Source organism: Saccopteryx leptura, chromosome 3 (genome assembly GCF_036850995.1).
Source record: "Saccopteryx leptura isolate mSacLep1 chromosome 3, mSacLep1_pri_phased_curated, whole genome shotgun sequence".
In the NCBI taxonomy this organism is placed as follows: Eukaryota; Metazoa; Chordata; class Mammalia; order Chiroptera; family Emballonuridae; genus Saccopteryx; species Saccopteryx leptura.
The window spans coordinates 113458764-113483686 of record NC_089505.1 but is presented as its reverse complement, the minus strand read 5'-3'; the positions used below and the strand labels follow the sequence as shown (position 1 = coordinate 113483686).

The 24923-nt window shown below is 45.7% G+C and overlaps 1 protein-coding gene across 4 annotated transcripts in view; it reads left to right on the top strand.

Moving 5' to 3' along the window:
• Window positions 1–24923, top strand: part of RHBDL2 (rhomboid like 2) — a 116176-nt gene that overhangs the window by 57277 nt on the left and 33976 nt on the right. Inside the window, exon 2 of one of the 4 annotated variants that reach the window (XM_066375933.1) lies at window positions 7603–7642. The exons of 2 other annotated variants lie outside the window; for them this stretch is intronic. The gene's annotated coding sequence lies outside the window, so the exon portion shown is untranslated. Of the gene's footprint in view, window positions 1–3292; window positions 3444–7602; window positions 7643–24923 lie in introns of those variants that run through there. One more of the 4 variants, XM_066375934.1, reaches the window with a different exon arrangement.

The window sequence follows — 24923 nt, the reverse complement described above, 5'->3', positions numbered from 1 at the left end:
TACATTGGTTTGATTTATGATTTTTTGTCTTTACAATGGTGAGAAAATGATGTGCTTTCGGTAGAAATTTTACTTTGAAGTTTGATTTTTTTTTCCCTAGGCTAGAATATGCAGTACACTCCTCTCTTGTGATACTGGGCAATGGCAGAGATGATTTTGCCCAATTGTAGGCTAATGTAGGTGTTTGAGCACATTTAAGGTAGGATAGGTAAGCTATGATGTTTGATAGGTTAAGTGAGATGCATTTTCGACTTATGACATTTTCAATTTATGATGGATTTATCAGGATGTAACCCTATCATAAATCAAAGAGCATATGTACTCAGTTGGAAGATGAACTGTGCTGGAAGGTCCAAGATGGCTTCACTTATAGGTCTGGCCCATTGGAACTTTTCTACATGGCCTCTCTCCATGTGAGTAGCTTGGGCTTCCTCACAGCATGGTGGCCTCAGGGTAGTCAAAGTTTTTTATATGAGTCAGGCTTCACAGAGGGAGCATTCTAACAGGAACAAACGTGGGGGCTGCAGATCTCTTTAGGCCTAGCCTTGAGAGATACCCAGCACTACTTCTGCCATATTTTACTGGTCAAAACCAGTTACAGCCTGGCCAGATTCAAAGCGAGGAGGAGCAAACCCCACCTCTTGGTGGGAAGAATGGCAAATAACATACTCTGTCTTTAATCTACCACACAAGGCTTCTAGAAATAGAGTAACCATAACCACCCTGATGATGCTGACCCTCTTTTAAAATTTAAATCACAGTATGGAATATATTGGAACAATTTTTTAAAATTATTTTTATTTATTCATTTGGGGGGGGGAGAGAGAGAGAGAGAGAGAGAGAGAGAGAGAGAGAGAGAGAGAGAAGGGGGAGGAGCAGGAAGCTTCAACTCCCATATGTGCCTTGACTGGGCAAGGCCAGGGTTTTGAACCGGCAACCTCAGCATTCCAGGTCGACGCTTTATCCACTGCGCCACCACAGGTCAGGCTATATTGGAACAATTTATAGGTCTTTATTCCCCATTGCATAGGGAAGGCCTGGGGAACAGAACAGCTGTTCTTTTTTTTTTTTTTTTTTTTTTTTTTTTTTCATTTTTCTGAAGCTGGAAACAGGGAGACAGTCAGACAGACTCCCGCATGCGCCCGACCGGGATCCACCCGGCACGCCCACCAGGGGCAACGCTCTGCCCACCAGGGGGCGATGCTCTGCCCATCCTGGGCGTCGCCATGTTGCGACCAGAGCCACTCTAGCGCCTGGGGCAGAGGCCACAGAGCCATCCCCAGCGCCCGGGCCATCTTTGCTCCAATGGAGCCTCGGCTGCGGGAGGGGAAGAGAGAGACAGAGAGGGAAAGCGCAGCGGAGGGGTGGAGAAGCAAATGGGCGCTTCTCCTGTGTGCCCTGGACGGGAATCGAACCCGGGTCCTCCGCACGCTAGGCCGACGCTCTACCGCTGAGCACAGCTGTTCTTTTTGGCTGTTTTTTTTTTTTTCCTTGCGTTTCCAGAGCCTACCATAAATGAGGCATTCAGGGTGTGCTCCAGTGAATGAAAATCATCGGTTATCAGACTGTGGTATACATAAGGATCCCCTGGGGAGTTGTTGAAAAAGCTTGTAGATTCCTGGGCAAAACCTTAGCTCAGACCCTCTGAATCCAGATCTCTAGGGCAGATTTTAGTCTTGACTGCCAATTAAAAAATACCAGTGCCCTGGCCCGAGCTCCAAAGGCTCTGATTCCATCAATCTGGGCTGAGCTCAAGCATCAATGATTTTGTACAGTTTCCTTGGCAATTCTGACATGTAGCCAGGGTTAAGAACCACTGCCCTGGGATTGGAACCGGTCATCTCCGCCTGATGTCTTCAGATGATTCTGATGCAGGTGGCCATTGATAGGTTGGCCAGCTGTTCTCAGATTGCCCAAGTCCCGTATCTCAAGAAAACACTAATCCCTTGCACATCTGCCTAGTAGGTCACTATCAATGGACCACTACTTAAGAAACATTGTGGATAAAGGAGTAAAAGCCTTTTTGAAAAATACCTACAAATATTTAATGAAAGCAATGATTCCACAATCTTAAGGGGATGCTGCAGTGTCATAATGCTATCGAATAAAGTCAACTCTTTGAATTAAGGAGGAGATGGCTCAAGGTCAGGTTTTTCCTTTAGCCCTGTGCTCTGGTGTGTTGGGTCTGTTAAACTAGTTAGTGTGTCCATCTTTGGGAATTCTTTCAGACTGTATTTCTCACTGTCCATGAGGCAGCTTTGAAAACCCAACCACCATCAATGAGGATGATGTGTTGAGGGTATTACACCATGTGTAACACACCAGTGTGTATTATTATTACTCTTTTTCATGTTATAATAGGAGACAAAAATATATGTGATATCTTAAATAGTTCTGTGGGGAGGCACTGTGGGGAACCCAGCATCTGGCCTTAGAAAAATGAATTGGTGCCACAGCTTTGCTGTGACTTGGCATGTAATCATGAGTGCCTCTTTTTGCCTTAGTTGTTCACCTGTAAAATGGGAATAACAATGACGTCTTCCTCACAGAACATCTGGGAAGATCCATTAAAACAGTATAAATGAAAGTGGTTCTGGAGACCGGCAAGGGGAGGTGTCGTGACTTTTTTTAGACTGGTAGAGACACAAAGACATTATTCTACTGAGAGGCCTTGCATGTGACCAAGGCCCTGGTCCCCTCACCCTGAACTGCAGCCAGTTGTGGGATTCCAAGAAGGAAGCTTTTAACATGTAGTGGCATACAGAGACCTTAGGAAGCAGAATGTCCCAGCTGCTCTCACAATTGAAGGCAAGGGTGCTTTGCTTTAGGAAGAAGGAAAGCTTTTGGAAAAGCGGGTATTTTTTTTTTTTTAAGCTTTTGACTATTTATTCCAAGTGTATCCTCAGAGACGTAGCAAGAAGAAACAACCACAGCTGCAAACCCATAATACCGAAAAGCTAGTTCTTAATTTCTGTAGCTAAAAAAGCACTCTTTCAGCCTATAACCACAGAGATTGCTGCAGGCCTCTGGAACTGGGCATAATGATGGTTTGCAGTGTGCTGAAGGAGGCTGTTAATCTTTGTGGCCCACAAGCCCAATCCGTGGCCTCTCCAATTACTCAGGTTGCCTAGCAACACCACCAAAAGCTTCCTCACCAGGCCCAGCTGGTCAGCAATTGGGTATAGCCTGCACAGCCTGGTGCCCAGCCGCCTGGGCTCCTCGGCCACATCAAGGCTGCACTCAGCCTCGGCAGGGGCCCGCCTGGTACCAGTAAATGGGTGGGGCTGGCTGTTTAAAAAAACAATTCAGATATTTAGAACCTACTTGTTTGAATGCAGCGGGGAATGCAGCACAAGCTAATGATCAAAACTCTTTTCTGCCAGAGAAGTTGTCTAAAGTGGTGGCCTTGCCAGTGCTCTTCTGGGTGAGGTGAAGAAGGGAAGGTGAGCCTGGCTTAGTCCTTTGGGTTCTCAGTGAGGCCCCTCCTTTCCTTTCCTGGATGTCTGTCTCCATGTTGAGTCCTGGTGGAACAATGGGAGTAGTGGGGATTCCCAGCCCCATCCTCAGGGCTGATGACTGGCCAGTTCTTCTGCAGCTCCCATTTGGGAACTCCCAGGGTCTTGTCTGGTTCTGTTTGAGGAGTTGGAGGACAAAGAGGGAGATTAGGGTTGAGAAAAGGATGGGATGGAAATAATCGAAATAAAGATGTACACTTCTGGGGCCTGGCTGGTTGGCTCAGTGGTAGAGTGTCAGCCTGGTGTGTGGATGTCCTGGGTTTGATTCCTGGTGAGGGCACACAGAAGCAACCATCTGCTTCTCTACCCCTCCAGCTCCTCCTTTCTTTCTCTCTTTTTCTGAAGCCATGGCTGGATTGGTTTGAGCACATCAGACCCAGGTGCTGAGGATGGCTCTGTGGAGCCTTCACCTCAGGCACTAAAAATAGCTTGGTTGCAAGCATGGCCCCAGATGGGCAGAGCATTGGCCCAAGATAGGGGTTGCCAGGTGGATCCAGGTCGAGGCACATGCGGGAGTCTGTATTTCTATCTCCCCTCCTCTCACTTGGAAAAGAAGAAGAAATAAAGATGTACACTTCTGTAACATTAGGTGCATAGAAATCCCAGGGCAGAGGAGTATGCGGGTTCTTTGGAATCAGAAACCCTGGGCTCCTCTCCCAGCCTTCCTTCACTGGCTGTATGACTTTGATCAAGTTTCTGGAAGCCTGAGTTTTGTTCTCCATAAAATGGAGATGTTATTATCCTACTGTAAAAGGTTGTTGTGAAAGTTAATCAAGAGCATGCATATAAAGTGTTTAGCATGGAACCTGGCACACAGTGCTCACTAATGTGGCAACTCTTATTTCATTTGATTCTTATAATAACTCTATAAGATACTAGGGGGAGAAAGGAGCTCTGTTTTACAGCTGGAGAAACTGAGGCCCAGTGAAATAAAATGTGGATGCTGAGAGTAGAACTCAGGTCTTTATAGTGCTAAGTACAAGGAACAGTGCTCCTCAGACAGGCTGCAGCCCTTTTGTGGCCATTACAGCATGGTGGCTCCACAGGTCTCCTCCGACAGCCCAGTGATGGCAGAATAATAACATGGTGTGGATGGGGGTGGGGTGTGTGTGCAGAGGAAAAGCGTGATGGGAGGTGCTTTTCAACATACAGTGATTTATAAGGCTCTTGGTTAATGTGAGGTGGATAAATTCCTCTTCTCCATCCTCCACTCCCTCTTCTTTCTTCTGTCTCTCCTTACCTTTCTCCTTCTCTCCCTTCCTTCCTTTCCTCCTTCCTTCCTTCTTTCCAGTATTCTTTTCAATAAACTTTTAATTTATTTTGGAAAAATTTAGATTTACAGAGAAGTTGCAGAGAGTTTCTGTTTACCCTTTACTCAGAGGTGAATATTTTCTGAACATTCCCTTTGTGCCAGGAACTTTGGGGGTATGAGGAATACACCAATAAAACTGTCTCTTCTTCCATTAGAAGACCACAGAGTATGTGCAGTAGAGCGGACCTCAGAGGCCTCAGTTTGTGGTTCTCAGAGGTGCTGCTGCCTCCGCTTCACGGTACACTTCTCAGAGATCTACAAAATCGATTGAATTAGTTTCTTCAGGATGGCCCAGGAATCTATATGAAAAACAAATATCTGAGGGGATTCTATGGCATAGCCAGTTTGGGGAACTACTGGTCTAGGGCAAACTGTTCACCGTGCATGTGAGAAAACTCTTGCTCAGAGCTGGGAAGGGACTTGCTCCAGGTCACACAGCTGGAAAGTGGCAGGGACTAGACCAGAAAACAGGTCTCTGGTTCCGTGCTTTCCTTACACTATGTCTTCTAAACACAGAACGAGAAATGAGTTTGACTTGCAACAGAAAGGCCCCAGAGAGAGCTTATAAGAGTTTCTCAGCTATTCTGGGGTGTTAGTTAGGTTCTTGGTTGCAAGGGGCAGAAACTGACTGTGGCTGATTACACCAGTATATGAATTTTATTGAAAGTACAATGGGTAGTAAAAGAAAAAACTATTTCTCTGTTCCTACTCACACTTCTGACATCAAGTATGTTTTTCACACAAAGCAATTCTGACACTAACTGCCCCATAAGTTAAGGGATTAGTCCCATAGGACTTCTCTCCACTTCAGATGGCATTTGCAAGTCTAAGGCACTCAGTACTTCTGACCAACTGGCTATAAATGGGGATTTCTATGACCCCCTCCTCAGGTTCAATAATTTGCTCATAGAACAGCTCATAGAACTCTGGAGAGGGCTTTACTTGTTATTGCCAGTTTATTGTAAAGGATATAACTAAGAAACAGCTGAATGAAAAAGATGCACGGGGCATGGTGTGGGAGAGGGACGTGGAGCTTCCACTCTCTCTGGTGCATCACCTGCCCAGCACCTTGATGTGTTCACCACCATGGAAGCGCTCCAAAATCCTTTGCTTTGGGTTTTATGGAGGTTCCATTATATAGGCATGACTGATTATATTATTGACCATTGGTGATTAAACTCAATCGTTAATCCTATTTTCCCTTCCCCAGAGGTGGGGGCTGAGAGTTCCAATACTCTAATTCAGGGGTAGTCAACCTTTTTATACCTACCGCCCACTTTTGTATCTTTGTTAGTAGTAAAATTTTCTAACCTCCCACTGGTTCCACAGTAATGGTGATTTATAAAGTAGGGAAGTAAAGTTTTACTTTATAAAATTTATAAAGCAGAGTTACAGCAAGTTAAAGCATATAATAATAATTACTTACCAAGTACTTTATATTGGATTTTTGCTGAGTTTGGCAGAATAAATCTTTTTTTTTTTTTTTTTGTATTTTTCTGAAGCTGGAAACGGGGAGAGACAGTCAGACAGACTCCCGCATGCGCCCGACCGGGATCCACCCGGCACGCCCACCAGGGATGATGCTCTGTCCACCAGGGGGCGATGCTCTGCCGCGACCAGAGCCACTCTAGCGCCTGGGGCAGAGGCCAATGAGCCATCCCCAGCGCCTGGGCCATCTTTGTTCCAATGGAGCCTTGGCTGCGGGAGGAGAAGAGAGAGACAGAGAGGAAGGAGGGGGGGGGGTGTGGAGAAGCAAATGGGCACTTCTCCTATGTGCCCTGGCCAGGAATCAAACCCCGGTCCCCCGCACGCCAGGCCGATGCTCTACCGCTAAGCCAACTGGCCAGGGCCCAGAATAAATCTTTATAAAACAACTTACTAGCTTGACCAGGTGGTGGCGCAGTGGATAGAGCATCGGACTGGGATGCAGAGGACCCAGGTTCGAGACCCCGAGGTTGTCAGCTTGAGCGTGGGCTCATCTGGTTTGAGCAAAGCCCACCAGCTTATACCCAAGGTTACTGGCTCCAGCAAGGGGTTACTCAGTCTGCTGAAGGCCCATGGTCAAGGAACATATGAGAAAGCAATCAGTAAACAACTAAGGTGTTGCAACGTGCAACAAAAAATTAATGATTGATGCTTCTTATCTCTCTCTATTCCTGTCTGTCTGTCCCTGTCTATCCCTCTCTCTGACTCACTGTCTCTGTAAAAAATAAATATTTATTTATTTATTTTGTATTTTTCTGAAGTTGGAAACGGGGAGGCAGTTAGATAGACTCCCGCATGCGCCTGACCAGGATCCACCCAGCACACCCACCAGGGGCCGATGCTCTGCCCATCTGGGGCATCGTTCTGTTGCAACCAGAGCCATTCTAGCGCCTGAGGCAGAGGCCACAGAGCCATCCTCAGCGCTCGGGCCAACTTTGCTCCAATGGAGCCTTGACTGCAGGAGGGGAAGAGAGAGGCAGAGAGGAAGGAGAGGGGGAGGGGTGGAGAAGCAGATGGGTGCTTCTCCTGTGTGCCCTGGCTGGGAATCGAACCCGGGACTCCTGCACGCCAGGCTGACGCTCTACCACTGAGCCAGCCAGCTAGGGCCTGTAAAAAAAATAAAAAAAAATAAAAAAACCAAACAACTTACTATAGTTAAATTTATCTTTTTATTTATACTTTGGTTGCTCTGCTACCACCCACCATGAAAGCTGGAATGCCCACTAGTGGGCGGTAGGGACCAGGTTGACTACTTCTGCTCTAATTCATGATTGTTTCCTCTGACAACAGGCCTCATCCTCTGAGACTCACTTCATGAGCATAAACTCAGGTATGGTTGAAGGGCTTATTATAAATAACAAACATGCGCCCCTCTCCTCTATCTCTCTGGAAATTCCAAGGATGGGGATGAAGACCAAATACATATTTCCTGGTATATCATAGTATCACAGGTAGTTGACAAAATCATCTAGAAGGCTGCAGAAAACAGGTTTGTGAATGTTGGTCAAATAAGTTTTTAAATATGATATATGTTTGCTCACTTACAGTTTGCATTGGGTGTGGGGGACAGGCTGTAAGCAGGCAGGGTGGTTATAGCCTAAGGTTTAGTTTTAAGACTAAGCTTTTCCCCACACCCTTGACTGATTGCATGATGTGGGGTGGTGCACTCCCATGAGGAATCCCATTATGCCTCAGATAAGTGACTTTCTATCAGAGACTTCCTTATTTGAATATTGGATTAAAGGTTTTGATTTCTACACTATAAAATGGGGGCAAAGCCTGACCAGGTGGTGGTGCAGTGGATAGAGCATCAGACTAGGATGCCAAGGACCCAGGTTTGAGACCCCGAGGTTGCCAGCTTGACCGTGGGCTCATCTGGTTTGAGCAAAAGCTCACCAGCTTGGACCCAACGTCGCTGGCTTGAGCAAGGGGTTACTTGGTCTGCTGAAGGCCCATGGTCAAGGCACATATGAGAAAGCAATCCATGAACAACTAAGGTGTCGCAATGCGTAACGAAAAACTAATAAGTGATGCTTCTCATCTCTCTCCGTTCCTGTCTGTCTATCCCTGTCTATCCCTCTCTCTGACTCTCTGTCTCTGTAAAAAAATAAAAAGTAATAAAATAAATAAAATAAAATGGCAGCAGACCGTGAGCTTCCTCTCTTGGTTCCTGAGATTAGCATTAGAGGAGAGAGCAGAGAGCAGAGAAAGGCCACGTGGAGGAGGCCAGGAGAAGCAGCCAAGATGGTGGAGTGCTGAGGGAGAAACCAGTTTGTGCAGAGAGAAGGAGATGGGGAACAGAGGTGAATGAGACTGGTGAGGTTAGAAACCTTTGATTCTAGGAAACTCAGATAAGTCAGTAGCTTTGTGAGCACTGAATGAGTGGGTATGGGAGCTCAGTGTGTGTTTTTACTTGCTTGCCGGGTGCAAGCTGGGATTAAAGATAATGGCCCACCAGTTATTGGCTTCGTTGTTTCATCACCATCTGTCTGAATCTAATGCGAACTTGCATGTGAATGGCCACGATGGTGGCTACTGGCTTTACAGTGAAATAAGTAGGCACGAAGGGAGACCAGGCATTAGAACTATACAGAAAGCACATGACAGATCCAGGGAGGTGAGAACTGCCTCATTGTTGCTGCTGTTTGGTCATTGCCACAGCCTTTGCCAAAGATGCAGCTGGCATTGGAGGATGCTAGATGCCACATTAACCTCAATGGCAAGATTGGACATCGGACATTGCTGCCATTGCTTTATAGTCCAATGTAAAGAATTTTCCCCATCCCTAGCTCAGGTGTAAAAGATCCTAAGCAAATGCAACTGATAAGTCAAGGCTCGGTCATGTACCTTAGCCTTAGCTGCTTAAGGACCTGGAAAAGTGAGTATTTTTAGCTTGGGCTTCTGTAGTAGGATGGGTCCCTGCTGCCCGCCAAGACTCATGAGATGAAGAATATCTTCAAGAAAACTAACAAATGGGCCCTGACTTAGTTGGTTAGAGCGTCGTCCCAAAACACCAAGTTTCCAGGTTCGATCCCTGGTCAGGGCATATACGGGAAGCAACCAATGAGTGCACAACTAAGTGGAACTGTCTATCTCTCCCTTCCTCTCTCTGTCTCTCTAAAAGCAATCAAGTAAAAAAAAAAAAAAAAAAAAGAAAGGAAAACTGACAAATGATCACTACATAAGTGTTACTAAAAGAATACACCGGAAGTGAATTCAACATTTGCAAATCCAACACTTACAGTTTTTGTATTTCATTAGCTATCCTCAGTGGCCAGTTGTAAGTGAATGTGAGTGGAAAGACCTATTATGCCTGGGCCAGTCATTTGCTAGTTAGTGAGCCAGGCCTACTGTTTGACCTTGACATCCCTTGTGGCTCTACTATTTATTCTTTCCTAGTGACGGACTTTACATAACCTGCATGCAGTGACTAAAATCTTTGTTTCTTGTTGGAGTAGAAAAGACTCAGAAAAATAAGTTGACAGTGCCAGTGATAAGCATGAAAATAAAGTGAAGAGGCCTGAGAAAGGAAAGTGACTTTTTTTTTTTGCCACTGTTAGGCAGATAAAATATATTATGCTCACTTTGTTAAAGATGGTGCTGCCCACATGGAAGCTGGTCGCCCAGGTGATATTAATGTGTGTTGGGGGCGGGCTGTGGGCAGGCAGGATCCTTGTAGCTTGGGGCTTGATTTTAGGACTAAGCCTTTCCCACCCTTTTTGATGTAGGGTGGTGTACTCTCAGTAGGAATCCTATTATGCCTCAGATAAGTGACTTTGTATCAGAGACTTTCTTATTTGTATATTGGATTAAAGGTTTTCATTTCTACACTATAAAGTGGGGCAGACCGAGAGCTTGCTCTGTCTCGGTTCCTGAGGTTAGTTAGCATTAGAGCAGAGAGCAGGTTGGAGAGCAGAGTAAGGCCACGTGGAGGAGAGGAGTGGCAGTCAAGATGGCAGAGTGCTGAAAGAGAAGCCAGTTAGTGCAGAGCTTGTGCAGGAGAAGGAGATGGGGAACAAAGGAGAATGAGGCTAGTGAGCTAGACTCCTTTGATTCTAGGAAACTCGGATAAGTCAGTATCTTTGTGAGCGCTGAATGAGTGGGTTTTGGAGCCCAGTGTGTGCTTTTACTTGCTCTCCAGGTGCAAGCTAGGATTAAAGATAATGGCCCAGCAGTATGTGGCTCCGTTGTTTTATTACCGTCTGTCTGAATCCAATGCGAACCTGCATGGGCCAGGCGGCTGTCATGGTGGCCGTGGATATTGGCTTTACAGCCACAAAGAGAAGTTTTGGATAAATTGGCATGGAATGTCAAGTTCAGTGGTGTATAGGATCCCTGATATCCAGAGATCCACCATGTGTGTCATGTAGGTACCAGGAAAAATAACTTGCGAAGTTGTTTTAGTGAGTTCTTCTTCCAGTACAGACACTTCTCTTCGAGAGAGATTAAATGTCATGAGAGATGAAAAGAGGTCCCACTAACTAACCAAGGTTTCTTTTTTCTTTCCTTCTTTGGAACCTTGGGTGCAAAGCATTGAACGTGGTTAATACTCCTCACGCAACCAATTTTATAAATAACTTTACTTTTGCATTTGTAGAATTATTTAGTCTGGAGTGGAATCACTTAAAACTTTCTGGCTATCGGCCCTGGCTGGTTGGCTCAGTGGTAGAGCGTCCACCTGGCGTGCAGGAGTCCTGGGTTCGATTCCCGGCCAGGGCACACAGGAGAGGTGCCCATCTGCTTCTCTACCCCTCCCCCTCTCCTTCCTCTCTGTCTCTCTCTTCCCCTCCCGCAGCCAAGGCTCCATTAGAGCAAAGTTGGCCTGGGTGCTGAGTATGGCTCCATAGCCTCTGTCTCAGGCGCTAGAATGGCTCTGGTTGCAGCGGAGCAACACCCCAGATGGGCAGAGCATCGCCCCCTGGTGGGCATGCCGGGTGGATCCTGGTCAGGCACATGAGGGAGTCTGTCTGACTGCCTCCCCGTTTCCAACTTAAGAAAAATACAGCCTGATCTGTGGTGGCGCAGTGGATAAAGCATCGACATGGAAATGCTGAGGTCACCGGTTTGAAACCCTGGGCTTGCCTGGTCAAGGCACATATGGGAGTTGATGCTTCCAGCTCCTCCCCACCTTCCCTCTGTCTCTCTCTCCTCTCTCTCTCCCTCTCTGTCTCTCTCTCCCTTTCTCTCTCCTCTCTAAAGTGAATAAATAAAAAAAAATTAAAAAAGAAAAGAAAAAGAAATCTTTAAAAAAAAAAAGAAAAATACAAAAAAAATATAAAAAAAAAAGAAGAAAAAAAACTTTTTGGCTATCATTTACAATGTAATTTCAGGAGACAGTATATGATATTTAGTGAATGAGGACACCTGAAGGGTCTTGGGAAAAATCCCTTGCTAATGTCAAGGGGCCTCCTGTGTAGAGATCTCCTTATGGACATTGATATTTCTACAGATCTTTTTTTTTTTAAAGGCAGACAACTAACTATTCTGGGTAAATGAGCACAGGCCTACCCTTTCTCATCCCTGACCAACACACTGACTCAGTGATTCATAGCACAGGCAATGCTGCTACCAGACAAGGTCAGGAAGTAGGGAAGCTCTTTCCATTTTTCTTCCCCTGAAGAATACTAGCCAGGCATGAAGAGAAGTTTTTTTATTCCTGGGGTACAGGGGGAATGTAAGGCCAGAAGCCGGGGCCGGAGCCACCACCATCAAAGCAGCCCGGCCCAAGCAGGTTCGCATTGGATTCGGACAGTCAGTAAAGAAACAGCGGAGCCACAAACTGGTGGGCCATAGTCTTTAATTCTAGCTTGCACCCGGCGGGCAAGTAAAAAACACACACTGGGCTCCAAAACCCACTCACATTCAGTGCTCACAAAGCCACTGACTTATCCGAGTTTCCTAGAATCAAAGGTTTCTAGCTCACCAGCCTTATTCTCCTCAGTTCCCCATCTCCTTCCTTATCTCAGATACAAACTCTGCACAAACTGGCATCTCACTCCGCACTCCACCATCTTGGCTGCTTCTCCTGGCCTACTCCACGTGGCCTCCCTCCGCTCTCTGCTCTGCTCTCTCCTCTAATCATCCCAGGAACCAAGAGCGCAAGCTCCCGCTGCGTCCCCATTTTATAGTGTAGAAATCCAAACCCTTAATCCAATATACAAAATAGGGAAGTCTCTAATACAAAGTCACTTCTCTGAGGCATGATTGGATTGTACCACCCCACATCAAAAAGGGTGGGAAAGGCTTAATCCCAAAACCAAGCCCCAGGTTACAACGATCCCCAACACACATTAATATCACCTGGGCGACGGCCTCACGTGGGCAGCACCATCTTTAACAAAGTGAGCATAATACATTTTATCTGCCCAACAGGGAACATCTTCATTTTTAATCAGAAGGCCATCAGTCTTTTATACTCCTCCAGAGACACATTCTTTCTAATGTCGATGTAAGAAACATCCAAACCTGTAGAGTTTATTTGAATCAAACTGACTGCAATTGCTGGGTAGCAAAATCTCAATGAACTGAGAAAATAACTCAGAGAATGGCAATTTTTCAGCTTGTTTTATACATTAGGATCATAGGAGGAGATGAAAGGAGAGTAGATGAAATTCATCGGTAGTAGATTAACAGGGTGAGAGAAGGCAAAGCAGGGAAATCTCTGGGATTGGACAAAAAGTAAAATAGAGACACCTACTTCTTTTACATTGGTGGGTACAGGATAGATAATGACATTTACAGCACACAGAGATGGTATTCTGGGAACAAGATAACAATAAAAGGTTCTGTGGTCTGGTGATCTGGTGTGGTGGGTGTGACCCAGGGGTCTGGAAAATGAGATTACTCTGACATTTCAAAGGTATGTTATCTTATGCAAAAAGACAATGCATAGGCTCACTGAAGGTAAAGATTGACCTTTGTCTGGGAAACTACAGACCTAGGACGTGACTACTGTAATGACCCACTTCTAGTGAGGAATTATTATGTTCAGACCATCCTATGTGGTTACTTTCAGTCTCTGAGTTTGTAAGGCTCACCATGCAGGCCTGCCTGACCTTGTCAGGTATAGTATGTGGCTCCTTTTTTGCCTACTCTAGCAATCTACTCCTGTTGTTTCCTAATAGTAGGATGAGAATGTTTTGATCTCTGTGTGTGTGATTTCAAAATTTTTAAGTTTATTTTTATTTATTTTTAATTTTTTTAATCTTTTCAACTACAGTTGACATTCCTTATTATTTTAGATTAGTTTCGGACATACAGCATAGTGGGTAGACATTTATATAATTTACAAAGTGATCCTCTCGATGTACATGTGTAGATTTCAACAAAAAGTTGGCAGCCACTTGCTGCCGATAAGAGGTTGTAAAGCCAGGAGCCACCATTGTGGCCATTCACATGCAGGTTCGTATTAGATTCGGACAGACAGTAATGAAACAACGGAGCCAAGAATTGGTGGGCCATCATCTTTAATCCTAGCTTGCGCCCAGCGGGTGAGTAAAAACACACACTGGGCTCCAAAACCCACTCATTCAGTGCTCACAAAGCTACTGACTTATCCAAGTTTCCTAGAATCAAAGGTTTCTAGCTCACCAGACTTATTCACTTCTGTTCCCCATCTCCTTCCTTCTCCCTGCACAAACTCTGCACAAACTGGCTTCTCCCTCAGCACTCCACCATCTTGGCTGCTTCTCCTGGCCTCCTCCACGTGGCCCTTCTCTGCTCTCCTCTCTAATGCTAATCTTAGGAACCAAGAGAGAGCAAGCTCCTGGTCTGCCCCACTTTATAGTGTAGAAATCAAAACCTTTAATTCAATATACAAAGAAGGAAGTTTCTGATACAAAGTCACTTATCTGAGGCATAATGGGATTCCTCATGAGACTGCACCATCCCACATCAAAAAGGGTGGGAAAGGCCCTGGCCAGTTGGCTCAGTGGTAGAGCGTCAGCCTGGTGTGCAGGGGTCCAGGGTTCGATTCCCGGCCAGGGCACACAGGAGAGGCGCCCATCTACTTCTCCGCCCCTCCCCCTCTCCTTCCTCTCTGTCTATCTCTTCCCCTCCAGCAGCAGGGCTCCATTGGAGCAAAGATGGCCCGGGCGCTGGGGATGGCTCCTTGGCCTCTGCCCCAGGCACTGGAATGGCTCTGGTCGCGACAGAGCGACGCCCCGGAGGGGCAGAGCATCGCCCCCTGGTGGGCGTGCCGGGTGGATCCTGGTCGGGCGCTTGTGGGAGTCTGTCTGACTGCCTCTCCCTGTTTCCAGCTTCGGAAAAATACAAAAAAAGAAAAAGAAAAAAAGGGTGGGAAAGGCCTGACCAGGTGGTGGTGCAGTGGATAGAGTGTCGGACTGGGATGCAGAAAGATCCAGGTTTGAGACCCCGAGGTTGCCAGCTTGAGCGCGGGCTCATCTGGCTTGAGCAAAAAGCTCATCAGCTTGGACCCAAAGTTGCTGGCTCAAGCAAGTGGTTACTCAGTCTGCTGAAGGCCCGTGGTCAAGGCACATATGAGAAAGCAATCCATGAACAACTAAGGTGTCGCAACCAAAAACTGATAATTGATGCTTCTCCTCTCTCTGTTCCTGTCTGTCTGTCCCTATCTATCCCTCTCTCTGACTCTCTCTCTGTCCCTGTAAAAAAAATAAAAAAATAAAATAAAATAAAGGGTGGGAAAGGCTTAGTCTTAAAACTAAGCCTTAGGCCAGGGGTCCCCAAACTATGGCCTGTGGGCCACATGCGGCCTCCTGAGGCCATTTATCCAGCCCCTGCCGCACTTCCAGAAGGGGCACCTCTTTCATTGGTGGTCAGTGAGAGGAGCACATTGACCATCTCATTAGCCAAAAGCAGGCCCATAGTTCCCATTGAAATACTGGTCAGTTTGTTGATTTAAATTTACTTGTTCTTGCCTGACCAGGCAGTGGCGCAGTGGATAGAGCGTCGGACTGGGATGTGGAAGACCCAGGTTTGAGACCCCGAGGTCACCAGCTTGAGTGTGGACTCATCTGGTTTGAGAAAAAATTCACCAGCTTGGACCCAAGGTCGCTGGCTCAAGCAAGGGGTTACTCAGTCTGCTGAAGGCCTGTGGTCAAGGCACATATGAGAAAGCAATCAATGAGCAACTAAGGTGTCGCAATGCACAACGAAAATCTAATGATTGATGCTTCTCATCTCTCCATTCCTGTCTGTCTGTCCCTGTCTATCCCTCATTCTGACTCTCTCTCTGTCTCTGTAAAAATAAAAATAAAAAAATTTACTTGTTCTTTATTTTAAATATTGTATTTGTTTTCGTTTTGTTTTTTTACTTTAAAATAAGATATGTGCAGTGTGCATAGGGATTTGTTCATAGTTTTTTTTATAGTTCAGCCTTCCAACGGTCTTAGGGACAGTGAACTGGCCCCCTGTGTAAAAATTTTGGGGACCGCTGCCTTAGGCTATAAGAATTCTGCCTGCTGGCCCTGGCTGGTTGGCTCAGTGGTAGAGCGTCTGCCTGGCGTGCAGGAGTCCTGGGCTCGATTCCCGGCCAGGGTACACAGGAGAAGCACCCTGTAAAGCCAGAAGGCATGGCCAGGGCCACTATCACAGCAGCCTTCTGGGCCATGCAGGTTCGCATTGGTTTCGGACAGTCGGTAAAGAAACAATGGAGCCACAAACTGGTGGGCCATAGTCTTTAATTCTAGCTTGCACCCGGCGGGCAAGTAAAAACACACACTGGGCTCCAAAACCCAATCACATTCAGTGCTCACAAAGCCACTGACTTATCCAGGTTTCCTAGAATCAAAGGTTTCTAGCTCACCAGCCTTATTCTCCTCAGTTCCCCATCTCCTTCCTTATCCCAGATACAAACTCTGTACAAACTGGCATCTCACTCAGCACTCCGCCATCTTGGCTGCTTCTCCTGGCCTACTCCACGTGGCCTCCTTCCGCTGCTGGCTCTACTCTCTCTGCTCTCTCATGCTAACCTCAGGAACCAAGAGCGCAAGCTCCCGCTTCATCCCCATTTTATAGTGTAGAAATCCAAACTCTTAATCCAATATACAAAATAGGGAAGTCTCTAATACAGACACTTCTCTGAGGCACGATTGGATTGTACCACCCCACATCAAAATGGGTGGGAAAGGCTTAATCCCAAAACCAAGCCCCAGGCTACAAGGATTCTGCCTGCCTACAGAGACACACATTAATATCACCTGGGTGACGGCCTCCTCGTGGGCAGCGCCGTCTTTAACAAAGTGAGCATAATAGGCCCTGGCCGGTTGGCGCAGCGGTAGAGCATCGGCCTGGTGTGCGGGGGACCCGGGTTCAATTCTCGGCCAGGGCACATAGGAGAGGCGCCCATTTGCTTCTCCACCCCCCCTCCTTCCTCTCTGTCTCTCTCTTCCCCTCCCGCAGCCAAGGCTCCATTGGAGCAGAGATGGCCCAGGCGCTGGGGATGGCTCCTTGGCCTCTGCCCCAGGCGCTAGAGTGGCTCTGGTCGCAACAGAGCGACGCCCCGGAGGGGCAGAGCATTGCCCCCTGGTGGGCAGAGCTTCGCCCCTGGTGGGCGTGCCGGGTGGATCCCGGTCGGGCGCATGCGGGAGTCTGTCTGACTGTCTCTCCCCGTTTCCAGCTTCAGAAAAATACAAAAAAAAAAACGAAAAAAAAAACCCAAAAAAAACCCAAAGTGAGCATAATATATTTTATCTGCCCAACACACCCATCTGCTTCTCCATCCCTCCCCCTCTCCTTCCTCTCTGTCTCTCTCTTCCCCTCCTGCAGCCAACGCTCCATTGGAGCAAAGTTGGCCCGGGCGCTGAGGATGACTCTGTGGCCTCTGCCTCAGGTGCTAGAATGGCTCTGGTTGCAATAGAGCGATGCCACAGATGGGCAGAGCATCGCCCCCTGGTGGGCGTGCTGGGTGGATCCTGTTCGGGTGCATGCGGGAATTTGTCTGACTGCCTCCCCGTTTCCAACTTCAGAAAAATACAAAAACAAAACAAAACAAAAAAAACAACAAAAAAACCCAACAAGAATCCTGCCTGCTTACAGCCTGTTCCCCCACACCCAATGCAAACTATAAGCGAGCAAACATATATATCATTATTTACAAACTTATTTGACCGACAGAGGTGAAGCCTAACATCAAGCCAGCATCAAAGAAAGCTCCAGAAACCTGCATGAACTTTGCTTAGTAAGAAAGCACAGTCAGTGCAGTAAATAATTCTACTGAGTACCACAGCGATGAGAGGGGCCAAGTAAATAATTTGATAGCTGTGGATGCTTTTTATAACAATGTGAGTCCACAGAGTGTTGTAATCATGGCTGACTTGTTTTCAGACTACTGCTCTATTCAGTTGGGCCTCCAAAAATTCTGGTAATCTAAAGTGTGCTTCCAGATACTCTATCTCAGCTTTGACCTACAGAAGCCACACCCATGCAGGGACAAAATGAATGAATGACATGACCTTAAGTTAGACTTGCTTTGTGAGACCAAGGGAAGAAACCCTTGGACCCAGAAGCAGAGTGCTGGTGAGTAGATTTCAGCACAGTATAAGCAAGAACTACCTAAGAACTAGAACTGTCAGAAAATGCAACAACCCAGCTAAAGTACATTCAGGGAAAGGTATATGCTTTTCATAGTTCACAGCTACTGCCCTCTTGCCTTCGAGAAAAGCTGAATTCCTTTACATTCCACAAACCACACCCACTTCTACACAGCCTCATATGCATCACTATGGCTCTGTTTTTTTCATTGTTGCCAATCTGATTAGCTACATTTCCAAGGTGGGGAATTGTGCTCAGAAATTTAGGTGTGGGAGCAGGAGGTAAATCGCAGTGGGAAGGATGCAGTAGGTCAGAGCCTGGAAGCAGCACCTGAGAGCATCTGGCACCAAATGCTGGAGAAAGGGGAAGCAGGGAGGGGCTCCTGTTTTCAGGGAGCAGGGCACATGGGCGGGTGCAGAACTCAGGGTGTGACAGTGATCCACTGATAAGACAGGTAAAACCCAAATGCTGCTGTCGCTGTCCATGTGCTCATCTGTTTCTAGACCCTAAATTAACTAAAACTACACATCACCGTAGATGCCAAGGAGGAAGGCAGACACACAGTGAGTCCTGGCAAAAACCAAATGGGTCAGGTATCTTTGCCACCTAGGAAATATATTTCACTAAAATACCTAAAATGGTGGGCTTGAAGTTGTAAAATTTATGGAAAATTTGAAACCTGGAGAAGAGAGAAATTGGGGTACAGGGAGGGAGGATTCTAATCCTCATTTTTCTAGCTCCATTTATAAAGTTGTATTTTTAACAATGTGGAATTTTATTTCCTCATAACGTGATTATATATAGTGCTTAAATTTACAATAGAGCTTATTAATAAAATGAATCATCACAGGTTGAACTTATTTTTGCTTTAACATTTATAGTTAAATGGCCTTACCCAGTTGGCTCAGTGGTAGAGCATGGGCCCAGTGTGTGGATGTCCTGGGTTCGATTCCCGGTCGAGGCACACAGGAGAAGCCACCATTTGCTACTTCACCCTCCCTCTCTTTCTCCTCCCACAGGCATGGCTCGATTGCTTAGAGCAGGTTGGCCTCTGGTGCTGAGGTTGGCTCTGTGGAGCTTTTGCCTCAGGCTCTAGAATAGCTCCGCTGAGATCATGGCCCAGATGGGCAGAGCATCGCCCCCTGGTGGGCTTGCCCATGTGGATCCGGTTCGCGTGCAAGTTGGAGTCTGTCTGTCTGCCTCTCCTCCTCTCACTAAAAAATTAAATTAAATTAAAATTAAAAAATTTTGTGGTTAAAGCTGCTGAGCCATATTGTTTCTTGCCAATTATGAGAAGTAACAACAAACTAGAAATAATCATCACTATCCAAATTAATAAAATAGTTCTATAGACTTTTTGTCTGACCTTGCAAGGTTGGGTGAGTGGAAGGGCAGATGTGGGGGAGGGAAGAAGCCTTTATTTTCAGAAAAGTTGCTGGGGAAAATAAAAATAAAAGGGGAATTCTCTTTTTGCCTTATTTATTGAATACAATCTATTGTAAGGTGGCACCTTGCCTAACAAAATACATTTGAAAACAAAGTGAATTTGACTTGATTTCCAGTCATTCAGCCATCCACACACCCACCCATTCATTCATAGCCAATAATAACTAACAATTATGGAGTATTTACGGCATGTGAATACTATTATTCTAAGTGCTTTACATACATTACCTCAGAAATCTTCCCAGCAATGTTATGAGGTAATTGCTATTATTATTTCCACTTTAAAATGGAATCTAAGGGTTACCCAATAAGTTAAATGCAGAATTACCATATGACCCAATAATTCCACTGCTAGGTATATACCCAAAGAATGGAAAACAGTTGTTCAAACAAAACTTGTACAGTGATGTTCATAGTAGCTGTGGTCACAGTAGCCAAAAGGTGGAAACAATCCAAATGTCCTTCCACAGATAAATAGACAAACAAAATGTGGTACAACTATCTATATAATGCAATATTCAGCCCTTTAAAGGAATGAAGTACTGACACATGCTATAATATGGATGAACCTTAAAAGACTTTTACTAAGTGCAAGAGGCCAGTCACAAAAAACCACATATTATATAACCTCATTTAAATGAAATGCCCAGAAAAGGCAAGTCTATAGAAACAGCAGACGGATGGTTGCGGGTGGCTGAAGGAAGGGGGATGGGGATGACTGCTCAGTATGTGTGGATTTCTGTTTGGGGTGACAAAGTTCTGGAACTAGATAGTGGTGATGGTTGCACAACATTGGAAATGTACCTAATGCCACTGATTTGTACAGCTTAAAATGATTAGAACAGTAAATTTTATGTCATAATTTAATCATAATTTTTAAATTTGTGTATTTAATCATAATTTTTAAATTTGTGTATTTAATCATAATTTTTAAAAATGTAATTTGAGGCTCAGAGTTTAAGTGATCTAAGGTTACTTACGGTTGTATCTTGTAGAGCTGTTGTTTTTTTTTATATCTTCTTTTCCAAGTGAGAGGAGGGGAGATAGAATACTCCCCTGTACCTGGACTGGGATCCACCTGGCAACCCCTGTGTGGGGCTGATGCTCTGCTCACCTAGGGCCATGTTTGCAACCAAGCTATTTTTAGCACCTGAGGCAGAGGCTCCACAGAGCCATCCTCAGCATCCAGGGCCAATGCACTTGAACTAATGAAGCCATGGATGTGGGAGAGGCAGAGAGAGAGAGAGAGAGAGAGAGAGAGAGAAGGGAGAGGAGAAGAGGTACAGAAGTGGAGAAGCAGATGGTTGCTTCTTCTGTGTGCCCTGATGGGAATTGAACCCAGGACATCCATATGCCAGGCTGACGCTCTACTACTGAGCCAACCAGCCAGGGCCATATTTTAATCTCAGTCATTCAGTTCTACTGCTGATGCTTTAAAGAAAATTACAGTTGAAACTTTCTTTTTGGGCCATTTACGAAATTTAGGTGCATTAGACTAAGCTGAAAATATCAGTAGCATAAGATACTACTTATTAAGTATATGCTGGTGAGAAACACTCTATTCTATCTAGTTTTCACAATGACTTTGAAAATTTAGTATTACTGTTTAGTTTTTGTGTGTGTGATAAAATATATGTATCAAAATTTACCATTTTTATTTTTTTAAATTAATTAATTGATTTTAGAGAGACAGAGAGAGGAAGGGAGAGAGAGAGAGAGAAATGGAAACATTCATTTGGTGTTCCACTTAGTTGTGCATTCACTGATTGCTTCCTGTGTGTGCCCTGACCAGGGATCAAACCTGCAACATTGGTGTTTTGAGATGACACTTTCACTGACTGAGCTAATCAGCCAGGGTCCATTTTAACCATTTTTAAGTGTACAGTACAGAGACATTAACTACATTTACATTGTGCCACTATCGCCACCATCCATCTTTAGAAGTTTTTTGACTTCCAAAATTGAAACTCTGTACCCATTAAACAACAACTGTCCATTCCCTCCTCCCCTAGCCCCTAACATTCCATGGCTCATGGTGCCAGGCTCAGGGCTATTGACTGGGGTTGCAAAGAAAAATAAGACAGGCCATTCCCTACGTCTTTTTAGCACCAAAACCTGTGTTCCTGTCCTCTTGTGGCCTTGCCACTATGCCCCTCTTCATCCTGTGAGAGAAGTACAGGTGTAGGATGAGAATGTTGTTGTTGAAGGTACAGAGGGGATGCCAGTGGCTGCGGAGTAGGAGAAGGAAGTGAGAGAATGGAATGTGGTTGAGATGGAAAGTGGGGATGCAGGGATCTCAACAGACAGGTGCTAGTAAGGTTGAAGACTCAGAGAATTGAGAACATATTGCTTGCCTTCTCTTTCTTTTCACAGCTTGTTCTGAGGAGCACGTGAGATTTTGCAAGGGGATGCACTTTGAAATGCCAAGGGTGCTCTGTGTACATACATCCTTAGGACTCCCACATCACTACTAAAGAGGATTTGTTTGAGGGACGTAACTCATGAGAGCAGTATCAATGGGGGATGCAGATGACAAGATGGTTAGTGGGTACAAACCCATCCTTCGAGACATTGGGCTGCAAAAGGAAAGGGAGAAATAGTATAGTAGTTGAGACTTTAGGAGCCAAGCAAAGGTCTCATAGATATAGCTTTATTTGTTTTATTTTTAATTAAGATAATAATACATACTTTAAAAAATAGACACAGGTAGATTACTTGTGAAACCAACAAAGCTTAAACTTCAGACCTCTCACTTACATGGGCTCCTTCTAAGGTCGTGTATCTACTTTTGTAGTTTATTTTGCAATATTAATTTTATGTAATTGTTTTACAAAGAAAAGACCCCCACATTGTTTAAGCTTTAGGCTCCTTAGAATCTGGGCCCTCTCCTACATAGAGGGCAAAATCCAAAATCCCACCATGCAGCTAGCTATAATTATAGTTAATTCTCCAGACTTTTTCCTGGGTGTGTATTAGTGCATTGCTTTTTACAAAAATTAGATGATTACTATGTATTAGTTTTCAACATGATTGTTTTCTTTTAATATATTTGAGCTCTCTCCTCACCCCTTGCCTTTTATTGACCATGGAAACATTTGATTGAGTGATTTAAGTGGTTTAACCAGGTGTAAAACATAACAGGCCTGACCAGATGGTGGCGCAGTAGATGGAGTGTCAGACTGAGATGCGGAAGACCCAGGTTCGAGACCCCGATGTCACCAGCTTGAGTGCGGGCTCATCTGGTTTGAGCAAAAGCTCATCAGCTTGAGCCCAAGGTCGCTGGCTCCAGCAAGGGGTTACTCGGTCTGCTGAAGGCCCGCAGTCAAGGCACATATGAGAAAGCAATCAATGAACAACTAAGGTGTTGCAACGTGCAACGAAAAACTAATGATTGATGCTTCTCATCTCTCCATTCCTGTCTGTTTGTCCCTGTCTATCCCTCTCTCTGACTCTGTCTCTCTCTGTCTCTGTAAAGGAAAAAAAAAAAATAATAACAGGACTAAACCAAAAGGAGGGAGACAGTACAGATGGCGCCATGGCACAGGGGGAGGAAGAGTGTGTGGATTAACCTCTCTGTTATAGATGTGCCCGCCCGGTATCGTAGCATCTGCTTGGTATCGCCTAACAGAGATGTAATTTTATAATTATTTGTGTAATTTTCATCGATCTCTGTTTCCTCCATTACGTTGTATATATTTTGGGATAGGGATTGTGGCCTGATACATAAGTAGGTTTTCAATAGCTATTTGTTGAATAAATGCCTGAATGCAGATTAAATGTTAAGGATGGGGTTCAAGGGGATACTGGATATAAAAATTAGTAGAAACTCAGCTAAGAGTTTTGGGTGTTGGAGAGTTGTTGGGAAAATGTGTTGTAGCAAGGGTGTTGATGTTTTATCTGCAGAATCAGTATGGAATGGCCTTGTTAACTCAAATGTGCTACAGAATGGGCAGTGGTGGTAATTTAGAAAGGATACTGTTAATTTAGAAATAGAGGCCTGACCTGTGGTGGCGCAGTGGGATAAAGCGTCGACCTGGAACACTGAGGTCACCGGTTCGAAACCTTGGGCTTGCCTGGTCAAGGCACATATGGGAGTTGATGCTTCCTGCTCCTCCCCCTTCTCTCTCTCTCTGTCTCTCTCTCTCACTCCTCTCTCTCTTAAAAAAAAAAAATCAATAAAGAAATAGAAGAGGTATGTTTGAATCTTATTTAAGTTATGCTTTTCTGGGGGGAGATGGGTGGGTGGGAAACTCCACCTTTTATCTATAGTGGGGCTACAAATCCCCACTTCCTGGGGTTATTGTGGGAATCCAGTGAGTCAATAGATGTGACAGTCCCCAACATAGTGCCTGATGCACAGTGGGTGCTCAATAAATGACTTTTGGTCAGAAACCTGTGAGTAGAAGCAAAATAAAACTAAGAGGGGAGAAGAGATTGCTCAGTTAAGCTATAGCCAGTCTCCAATTCTATAGCTGCTGCAACTGGCAATTTAGGTTGACCATGTGGAGACTTCTCCTCTACCCCAATTCCAGCTGAGCAGCAAACTAAGTTAATAAGTTCTGATAACCCACAACCATTGGACCAGCCTTTTTTTTTTTTTCCGAAGCTGGAAACGGGGAGGCAGTCAGACAGACTCCCGCATGCGCCCAACCGGGATCTACCCGGCACACCCACCAGGGGGCGATGCTCTGCTCCTCTGGGGCGTCGCTCTGTCGCATCCAGAGCCATTCTAGCGCCTGAGGCATAGGCCACAGAGCCATCCTCAGTGCCCGGGCCATCTTTGCTCCAATGGAGCCTTGGGTCCTGTATGGATGTCCCAGGTTCAATTCCCAGTCAGGGAACACAGGAGAACAGCCCATCTGCTTCACCTTTCCCCTTCTCATTTCTCTCTCTCTCTCTCTCTCTCTCTCTCCATTCTTGCAGCTATGGCTCAATTGGAGTGAGTTGGCCCCAAGTGCTGAGGATGGCTTCATGGCCTCTGCCTCAGGTGCTAAAAAGAGCTTGGTTGCTGAGCAATGGAGCAATGCCCAAGATGGGCAGAGCATTGCTCCCTAGTGGGTGGATCCTGGTCGGGGCACATGCAGGAGTCTGTTTCTGCCTCCCCTCCTCTCATTGAATAAAAAAAAAGAAAGAAAAATTCTGTGGCAAAGGAGAAAGTAAAGGTGTATATGGTAGTGTTGCCATTTCTTTTTTTTTTTTTCTTTTTTTTTTTTGTATTTTTCTGAAGTTGGAAACGGGGAGGCAGTCTGACAGACTCCCGCATGCCCACCAAGGATGATGCTCTGCTCATCTTGGGGTATCGCTCTGCTGCAATCAGAGCCATTCTAGCGCCTGAGGCAGAGGCCACAGAGCCATCCTCAGTGACCGGGCAAGCTTTGCTCTAGTGGAACCTTGGGTGCGGGAGAGGAAGAGAGAGACAGAGAGGAAGGAGAGGGGGAGGGGTGGAGAAGCAGATGGGCACTTCTCCTGTGTGCCCTGGCCGGGAATCGAACCTGGGACTCCTGCACGCCAGGCTGACGCTCTACCACTGAGCCAACCGGCCAGGGCTGGTAGTGTTGCCATTTCAAGGCTCCAGCCCATCCCCTTGGGTGATGGCAGTAGGTGCAACCAGAAGTGACCCCTGAGAGCCCTCTCCCTCATTTGGGGGAGACTCT